General features: G+C 33.2%; 1 non-coding gene across 1 annotated transcript; it reads left to right on the top strand.

Moving 5' to 3' along the window:
- The first annotated feature begins 470 nt into the window (after positions 1-470).
- Positions 471-576, top strand: LOC121983631. Its single transcript, XR_006112653.1, has one exon. It is a non-coding gene; the product is annotated as a small nucleolar RNA R71 (small nucleolar RNA).
- Positions 577-10723: the final 10147 nt, after the last annotated feature.

Here is a 10723-nt window from a genome sequence, read left to right as displayed (position 1 = left end):
CAGGGTTGTAAGTATTTGAGTATGGGTTGTTCTGTCTTTGATTGAAACCCATGATTGCATCGCATTACTCCAATTGATTAATTTATGCAGTGATAGCTCCCAATGGACATGAGTCATTTGAATGTTCTGAACTCCCACATACTTCACAAGATGTAGCAATGACATTTACCATATTGGAACTAGTCCCCATATTCTCAAATTTTTTTGTAAGAGCATCAAGTTTTGCAGCCAATAAAGTCACTGCATCAACATCAAACTTTCCTGATGCTTTTGTTATTGGGTTTATTGAAGGATGACCACCACTTCTTTCATTTGCCCATTGATGATGATTTTGTGCTACACTCTCTATGATTTCCTTAGCTTCATCCAAATTTTTATTCATGAGTGCCCCTCCAGCAGCTGAATCAAGGGACACTTTGGTATGATAATTAATACAATTATAGAAAGTATGCAACACTAACCATCTTTCCAAACCGTGGTGAGGGCATTGTCTGAGCATACTATTGTATCTATCCCAAGCTTCAAATAGAGATTCTGAGTCAGCTTGTTTGAAACTTGCAATCAAATTCCTCATATGAGCAGTTTTACTTGGGGGATAGAATTTATCAAGGAATTGTTGCTCACATTGTTCCCAGGTGGTGATACTGTTGGGAGCCAAAGAATTCAACCATTGCTTAGCCCTATCTCTCAAAGAAAACCCAAATAATAATAACCGCACTGCTTCTGAAGGAACACCAATCATTTTCATTGTCCCACATATTTCATAAAAGACCTCTAAGTGTTGATTAGGGTCTTCATGTGGTCCTCCACCAAATTGATTTTGCTGCACCATGGAAATAAGTGCAGGTTTGATCTCAAAATTATTTGCCTCCACTGAGGGTCTTGAAATACTAGATTGAAAACCCCTAGCATAAGGTGCTGCATAATCCTTTAGTGGTCTATTAGCCATGTTCAAATGCTCTTGTTCTTCAATTTGTCTCTACAGAATTCTTCTTCTATGAAATGTTCTATCAATTTCAGGGTCAAGAGGAAAAAATTCTCCTACAAAGTTAGATCTTCGCATACACAAGAACAAGATTGCAATAGAAACTAAATCAAACAAAGAAATTAAAAATAGAGAAAGGTAAGATTGGAATGTTAGAAAACAAAAAACAAAAAATGTAGAATTAAAATTGCTACAAAAGAATTTCCAAGAAGTTAGAAAGTATACAGGAAAATGAAAACAGAAAACTAGAGATTAGTTACAAATATGCAAATGAAAAGAAATAGAATTGTTATGTTTAGTCTAACTCAATTGATAATCTCCAATGTTATAGCGCAGTCCCCGACAACGGCGCCAAAAACTTGTCACATTCCACAAGTGTACGGAAATGTCGCAAGTAATATAAAAGATTATCGTATCCACAGGGACTAGAATAAGCACTAGAAATATCTCAAAGCGAATTAGCTAAACAACTAATCAATTGGTTTCAAATGTTAAGGATGAAAAACAAATCTAAAATGAAAGATTAACAAACAAGAGTTTGGGGTTTGAGTTATGATAAAGGGAGGTTCTAGGAGTTTTGGTTTCTTTGTAAGATCTCTTGAATGCATATGGTTTACCAATTCTTATTTCTCAATTGTCTAATATTTGTAGAAGGTTGCCGGTTCTCTCTTGCAATAGATAACCGGCTTAGGACTGAAAAATGTACCTAAATGTGATCAATTAGATATAAACCTACGTTGTCCTTACACAGGATTGCACCTATTATTATGCTTCCTTCGGATATCAACATAGAAGTTCATAGATTCTTAACCCATAAAGATACAAGGATTGAATCATAAAATCTATCCTACCCTCTTGAATATTCTCATTTTCCCTTCAAGGTTATCCCTCAAACATCCTTACACGGGCTTGCACCTGTCACGTGGATCCCTCGGAAAATTGAGTGAGAGTTAATCTCTACAAAGTCTATAAGATATCCAAACAATCAATCAAGAATGAGAATTAAGCCCTAATCACAATTAATCATTCAAGATCCAATCGATACAAACTAGGCAACATCATAGAAACAAAGAAATGGCAAATCCACAAGAGTTTACATCAATTTATCTCACAAATACTCCCTCCATCCTATAAAAAAAAGATCTACTCCATAAAACGAAGAAAGAAAACCAAAGATAAGAAGATTACAAGCATTTCTTCAATCCCAATCCAAGAAGAGGAGAGAAAGAAAACTTATCTACAATATAGCTCCATCTTCGGATCCAATCCTCGCTCCTGGAGTCGAATTCGCCAAGATCTCCCCTTAGATTGCCCAAAAATTCCTCCCGAGAATGGGAGGAATCCACCAATCTTGCTTTCTCCCAAAGGGGAGAAGATCCCTTTCAAATATTCAAAGAGTCTTTAAATAGAAGGGGGCTTTCGGGCGCCACACGACCCCGAGGCATGGCCGTGTGAGGTTCACACGACCATAGCCTTTCCCCTCTCTGCCATCCATACACGGCCGTGTGGTGTACACGACCGTGGACAACTCCCATCAAGACCTCCAAGCACGGCCATGTAGATCCACACGGCCTGGACTGCCCCAGCTTCTGGAAACCTAGCACGACCGTGTGGTGCACACGGCTAGAACACTTTTAAGCACTGGAAACCCTGCACGGCCGTGTGATGCACACGTCCAGGGCCTTCTTGGTCTCTGGAAACCTTACACGGCCATGTAGATCCACACGACCATGTAAGGATTGGACTCTGATTTGCTTCAAAACTTGGCATGGCCGTGTGAGGTTCACACGGCCAGGCCAAGTTCCTTGTCTATTTCTCTTGGTTGACCACACGACCAGAGCACTCCACCCAGGCAGAGCCATGTGTAGCACACAACCAAGTGCTTTCTCTAATGCTTAACTCATAAGTTTGTCCAAGAATGTAGAATCTTCACCAAATTTGACTCTTGTGTACAAAAAATACACAAAAAGCAGATCTCCGAACAAAAAGAGTAAATATGCTAAAAGAAAAACTGGAAGTATAAAAATGCATAGATCAAGCAAGCTCAAAGTATGTAAATGTGTGTCAAAACATGCATAAAAGTATATAAAATCTACGCACATCAGTAGGCCTAGGCCTCCTTTCCCTCATCCACCTCCACCTCCTCCACCATTTTGATTTCATCGGGAAGATGGAAAGTTTAAGTCTGGGGGGGGTGTCAAACCTGATTTTTCTTTATGCATTATTTTTCAGCTTTTGCTTGTTTTCTGCATGTTTAGTTTTTGTTTTGCATTTGTTCTTGCTTTGATTGCTTGATTTTTGATAGTCACTTGACTATCTTTTGAAAATCTTGTGGCATACATCTTGAGAACATCAAAACTCCACTTATATGCTCTCTTGTCTTTAAGTTAAAATGTTAGCACGTTCATTATCTAGATTCATGATGTTTTAAGTGATGCTAGTAGTATGCTTAATGAACCTCTTTTCTCTATCTTGGGTAGCATGAAATAAGCTAAGTATCTTATGGAGATGAGTTTTAGTTTTGGCTTGACCTTAAGAATCTTATCTTCACTTCACTTCTACTTGATGCTTGAATGGTTGATATCATTGAAATAGTCATGATTCATTTTGTTTGTTTAGTACTTGATTTCCATGGTGATTTCTCAAACTTCATTTTGGTTACTGGATGAGGCTCAAATCATGCAAGCTCATTTGAAAAAAAATCAAAATATCCCAACATTTGTGCTAAAATTACATTTGTAAATAAGTTTTGCACAATGCAAATACTTATGAAAAAAATCAAAAAAAGTGAATAAGGGATAAAAAAAATAGTTGTCGTGAGTGGAATCTAGCAAGTCACCCCTTTGAGACCGAGTTAGGTTACTGGGGAAATGACAGCTTAGCTTCTCTTGAGATTGAGCACACCATTGAGACCTTGGGTTGATTGAGAAATATAAACCAAGTATGTGGCAAGTAAGTGCCTATCACTGGTTACTTGTCTATCACCGGAAACATTAGGAATTCAAATTTGATGATGACTTGACTAGGACATAGATTAAAACTTGAAGAGTTTTGAGTTACCTTACACTGTGCACAAGAGACTTATGCTTGAGCCATACTTAACTTGTTTCCATGATCATGTTTGTTAATGAAACTTTTTGATAGAGTTAGAAGAATGCATTAGGGATATGAGAGCATTGTAAAAAAATATGAATTTAGATAGCTACTTTTTGTTTGAGGACAAGCAAAGGTTTAAGTCTGGGGGTGTGATGTGCATAGATTATATACACTTTTAAGCATGTTTGGAGGCACATTCACATATTTTGAGCATGATTTATCTATGCATTTTCGTACTTCCAGCTTTCCTTATAGCATATTTACCCTTTTTGTTCAGAGATATGCTTTTGTGCATTTTCTGTATACAGGGTCGAATTTGGTGAAGGATTCATGTTCGAGGCCAAATCTGCAAGCAAAGCTAGAGAGGAAGGTGCTGCACCTGAACCTCACACGACCCTGCCATGGGGGGGTTGCCCAGGCCGTGTGGAGATCCTTGGCCGTGTGGTTGTAGCAGAAAAGGAAGTGGCCTCGGCCGTGTGAACCTCACACAACCATGCCAAGATTTGAAGCCAAAAGAAGCCTCGGCCGTGTACACCACACGGTCGTGCAAGGTTTCCAGAGACCAAGAAGGTCCTGGCCGTGTGCGCCACACGACCTTGCAAGGTTTCCAGAGACAGAGGCAGTGCAGGCTATGTAGATCTACACGACCATGCAAAGAGAGTTGTGGAAGAAGCATGTCACAGCTGTGTATCACACACGACTGTGTAAGGTAGGCAGAGAAGGGAGTGGTCTTGGTCGTGTGAACGTCACACGGCCATGCCTCGGGGTCGTGTGGCGCCTAAACCTCCCCTCTATATAAGACCTCCTTTATGAATTCAAGGGGGGGCGTTCCTCCACCATCTTGGAGGAATTTTCCGACGGTTCAAGGGCGGGTCTTCAACGCTTCGACTCCAAGATTGTGGATCGGATCCGGAGATGGTTCTTCATCATAGATAAGCTTTCTTTCTTCCTCTTCTTGGATGTAGGATCAAAAATGCTTGTAATATTCCTCTCTTCGGATTTCTTTCCCCATTTTATGGAGTAGATTTCTTTGTTCTAGGATGGAGGGAGTAATTGTAAGCATGATTTGATGTAAAACTCTTGTAGATATGCCAATTTCCTATTTCTATGATTTTACCCTGTTTGTAGCCATTCTTTCTTATGTGGATTTTTGTGATTAGGGCTTAATTACCATGCTTAATTGAATATTTAGATATCTTGTGGATCTTGTAGAGGTAATTCCTCATTCAATTTTTCGAGGGACGTACGTGACAGACATGCCCGTGTAAGGACGTTTGAGGGATGATCTTGAAGGTGAAATAGGGTTATTCAAGGGGGTAGGATATATATTATGCATTAATCTTTGTATATTTATGCGGTTGATGAATTGTGAATTCCTATGTTGATTATCCGAGGGACGTTCGTGACAGGAACAAGCCCGTGTAAGGACAATATAGATTCATACCTAATTGATCACATTTAGGTATAGATTTTAGTCCTGGGCCGGTTGTCTATTGCAAGAGAGAACCAACAACCTTCTATAAATAATGGACAATTAAGGAATAAGATTTGATAGATCATTTACATTTAATAACCTTACAAAGAAACCAAAACTCCTAGAACATCCCTTATCATTGCCCTTATTCTTGTTTCTTGTTCTTTTATTTCTGTCTTTACCTTTCATAGTTTCACTTTGCTTTTGTGAATCAATTGATTAGATGTTTAGCTAATTCACATTGAGACATCTTTAGTGGTTATTCTAGTCCCTGTGGATACGATATCTTTTATTATTACTTACGACATTTTCGCACACTTGCGGAGGGTCAACAGTAGTTCAGATAACTGTTGGATCGAGATGCGCTAGAGGGGGGGGGGGTGAATAGCACTCGTGGCTTTCACGCGTTTCAGATTAAAACGTATCGAAATAATGCAGCGGAAATAGTAAAGGAAAGCAACACACGAACACAAGTTATTTACTTGGTTCGGAGCCTTGGGCGACTCCTACTCTAAGGCCCGCGATCGTTGATTGCTTTCGGTGGGTAACAACTATAATATCAGAATTTTGGTACAATAAAGAATTACAATTAAGTGAACTGAAAATAAGCTATATCGACAACACTAAGTGAAAAACTGTAGCTTCGTGTTGTCGGGAACTTGTCGTAGCTTAGCCGGGTCGTTTCTTGAGCAGCACAGGAAGGAAGAAACTTTTTAATTGATTGCTCAACCTGCTGCTCGAAACCTCCTTTTATACACTGCTTGAGGTTCCTCAAACACCATCCAAGGCGCCTCCAGCATGCCGAGTCAGCCGCGTGGATCAACGCTGAAAACTTCTCCTCTGATCCACTTAAAGGCACCTCCATGCCAGTTCAAGGCGCCTCTAATCTGTGGTTCAAGGCGCCTCCAGCTCTGCCACGCGCAAGCTCTATCCTTTGCTCCCGAGGTGCCTCCAAGCTCCATGGAGGCACCTCGGACACTGTTCATCTGAGGCTTAAGGTTGCTCCTTTGTACCTACAAGATACATTAGTCCAAAAGATACCCTGCAACACAAAGTTAGCACATAATATCATAAATATAATGTCTGACAGTCATCGGATTGTTCGGGTCTAGCTTAGGATTTCCGACCGGAAACCTTAGGTCGACCCGACGCCTACTGTTCCCTCTTCCGGGGAAAGCGTCCTCACCTACTCCCTTTAGGAGAGATTACCTGATGCCAGTCCGGTCCTCCAGACCGACTGGACTTTCCGCCTAGGGTTACCACCCCCTAGGGGTTTTTCTCCACCTAGGGTTACCACTCCCTAGGACCTAAGGTTACCCCCCCTTAGGATTTTTCTCCACCTAGGGTTACCGCCCCTAGGACCTAAGGTTACCCCCCCTTTGGATTTTCCTCCACCTAGGGTTACCACCCCCTAGGGTTTTCACCTTACCTAACCACAGCTAGGACTTTTGCCTAAGAACACTTAGGACTTTCCTGCAATCTCCATCAGACATGTTAGATCACATATAAGCTTAACTTTGATTCCTTTGCCATTATCAAAACTTGGGTTCGATCGTCGGATGCTTCCCGCACCAACAATCACCCCCTTTTTGATTATGGAAACTGAAATTCAAAGTTAAGTAAAATAGATGCATAAACAATCTTCAAAGTTTAAGTAAGAAACATAAACAAGCTTAAGTAAATAAGCATAACTTAAACTAAAACATACTTAAACTTTGTAAGACTCCCCCTTAATAAGAGCTCTTTTTAAATTTTGCGAATTGAATTTTGAATTTTTCCCTACTCTCCCCCTTTGCCATATATCAAAATAAACAAGGGAGTTACAAGGAACAGTGATCAAATGGCCTTAGCTAGTTTTTAAGTTTTCAAAAAATGTTTAGAAAGGATAAAGACTTTCACACTTAACTTCTAGGAGTTAATATTATTATAAAACTTTTAGCTAAGTGAAACTTTTAAATCAATATTCTTGATTAAGTTTGAAAAATGACTTTAGCCAAAAATTATTTTGTCTTTAAAAAGTAACTTAGTTAAATTTGAAGAAATATTAAAAAGGCTTAAAAAGCTAGGTAAGCTTGCTTAATTTGAAAGGCTTTGTTAAAAAATATTTTCTTAAATTCTTAAAGCCTTAAAAGACATTGCCTATATCTCGAAAAGCTTTTTGAACAATCATAAGTTAAAATTAAAAAACCTTTTGAAAAATATTTAGCTTGAAAGAATCTAGAATTTTTAAATAAGTTTTTAAAAGAGTTTTTAAAAGAATTTTTTAAATTAGTTTTTAAAAGAATTTTTAAAAGATTTTTTTTAAATAAGTTTTTAAAAGAGATTCAAAGAATTTTTAAATAAGTTTTAAAAGAATTTTTAAAATATTTTTTTAAATAAGTTTTTAAAAGAGTTTTTAAAATAATTTTTAAATAAGTTTTAAAAGACTTTTTAAAAGAATTTTTTAAATAAGTTTTAAAAGTATTTTTTAAATAAATTTTAATAGAATTTTTTAAAAGAATTTTTAAATTAGTTTTTAAAAGAATTTTTAAAAGAATTTTTAAATTAGTTTTTAAAAGAATTTTTTAAATAAGTTTTAAAAGATTTTTTTTTAAAAGAATTTTTAAAATAATTTTTTAAATAAGTTTTTAAAAGAATTTTTTTAAATAGGTTTTTAAAAGAATTTTTAAATAGGTTTTTAAAAGAATTTTTAAATAGGTTTTAAAAAGAATTTTTAAATAGGTTTTAAAAAGAATTTAAATAAGTTCTTCAAAGAATTTTTAAATAAGTTTTAAAAAGAGTTTTTAAAAGAATTTAAATAAGTTTTTCAAAGAATTTTAAAATAAGTTTTAAAATAAGTTTTTAAATAAGTTTTAAAAATAATTTTTAAAAGTTTTTAAATAAGTTTTTCAAAGACTTTTTAAATAAGTTTTAAGAAGATTTTTTAAAAGTTTTTAAAATTATTTTTAAATAAGTTTTAAAAATAATTTTTAAATAAGTTTTTAAAAGAGTTTTTAAATAGGTTTTAAAAATAAGTCTTTTAAAGAATTTTTAAATAAGTTTTTAAAAGAGTTTTTAAATAAGTTTTTTAAATAAGTTAAAAGAATTTTTAAATATGTTTTGAAAAGTGTTTTTAAATAAGTTAAAAGAATTTTAAAATAAGTTTAAAAAGAGTTTTTAAAAGAATTTTTAAATAAGTTTTTTAAAAGAATTTTAAATAAGTTTTATAATAAATTTTAAAAGAATTTTTAAGTAAGTTTTAAAAGAATTTTTAAAATAATTTTAAAATAAGTTTTTAAAAGAATTTTTTAAATAAGTTTTGAAAGAATTTTTAAAAGAATTTTTTAAGTAAGTTTCAAAAGAATTTTTTAAATAAGTTTTAAAAGAATTTTTAAATTTGTTTTTAAAAGAATTTTTAAATTAGTTTTTAAAAGAATTTTTTAAAAAAGTTTTAAAAGATTTTTTTTTAAAATAATTTTTTTAAATAAGTTTTTAAAAGAATTTTTTAAATTGGTTTTTAGAAGAATTTAAATAAGTTTTTCAAAGAATTTTTAAATGTGTTTGAAAAAATGTTTTTAATTATTTTTTAAAAGAGTTTTTTAATAAGTTTTTTAAATATGTTAAAAGAATTTTTAAATAAGTTTTAAAAAGAGTTATTAAAAGTATTTTTAATAAGTTTTTTAAAAGAGTTTTTAAATAAGTTTTTGAAAGAATTTTTAAATAAGTTTTTAAATAAGTTTTTAAATAAGTTTTTAAATAAGTTTTTTAAATAAGTTTTTAAATAAGTTTTTAAATAAGTTTTTAATATAATTTTTAAATAAGTTTTAAAATGAATTTTAATTTAATTTTAATTTTTAATTAGATTTAATTTGATTTTTAATTTGATTTTTAATTTAATTTGATTTTTAAATTTTTAATTAATTTGATTTAATTTATTTTTTTTTGATTTTTTTAATTTAATTTGATTTGATTTAATTTTTTTTATTTTTTAATTTTATTTGGTTTTAACTTTTAATTTAATTTGATTTTTAACTTTTAATTTAAATTGCTTTTTAACTTTTATTTTAATTTGATTTAATTTAATTTTTTTTATTTTTTAATTTAATTTGATTTTTAACTTTTAATTTAATTTGATTTTTTTACTTGTAATTTAATTTATTTTTTAATTTTTAATTTAATTTGATTTAATTTATTTTATTTTTTGATTTTTTAATTTAATTTAATTTTTAACTTTTTATTTAATTTGATTTTTAATTTTTTTTGATTTGATTTTTATTTTTTTTTTGATTTTTTAATTTAATTTGATTTTTAATTTATTTTTTAGTCATCTCACCCGATCTGAATTTAAAATCAGGGGATGTTATAATTTTGTGAGATGAATTTCAATTATAAGGTTTGGGTTAACTTTGTATTAGGTTTAGGTTTAGTTTTGGGCTCAACAAATAGGCATTTTTTGGATAAACTTCTGGGCTATGGTGAGTCACTTGGACATCATTAAAGTAACCATGTGTTCGAGGTTTTCCAAATAGTCCTATCCACTTAACTTAATACAGAACCTTGGTCTAACTGGTTATGATCCATAAAGGGTAGCTTCGGTTAGTTCCACTTAGCCAAATGTATCAGGTCGAAGTCATATCTTCCTAGACATGCATAAACTAAACTTCCCTAACGTACTATCATTCAAAATTTCACCAGTACCATAGGTCAAGTTAAACTTGTTCCCTTTCTAATTAGTTCTAATTACCCTGCCGGGTAGCTTGGTTTGGGTTACCCTGCCGGGTAGGTTAGTTTTGAAGGTGTTAGCTATTTCGGAGTCTCCCCCTACATTATTGATAATTTTATATATTTTTATTTAATTTTATAAATTAGATTTGAGTTATATTCCTTTAATGGTTTATCTTTTTATCAGGATATTTTTCCTATTTGCTCCCCTTGGATCATAGCCTCGATATGGTCTATCAAGGTAATGTACTTGATCCTTGAGAACCCAATATTGACCAAGTTCAACTTGATTGACCAGGTTGGACTTGGGTACCCATGCTTGGACTATCTTACTATTTAGTCTGTTAATAAGTGATAAATATGAACGAAATGTCTTTTTAGCTTTAAATCCTAGTCCGGATCGATTGTATACGGCTTTCTGTTTTCCAAGAATCAAGTCAAGATTCTTGGAACCCAGTGTAAACCAT

The sequence above is a fragment of the Zingiber officinale genome, chromosome 5A (assembly GCF_018446385.1).
Source record: "Zingiber officinale cultivar Zhangliang chromosome 5A, Zo_v1.1, whole genome shotgun sequence".
NCBI lineage: Eukaryota > Viridiplantae > Streptophyta > Magnoliopsida > Zingiberales > Zingiberaceae > Zingiber > Zingiber officinale.
Note: the sequence above shows the minus strand (reverse complement) of the source record. Positions and strands in the feature narration are given on the sequence as shown.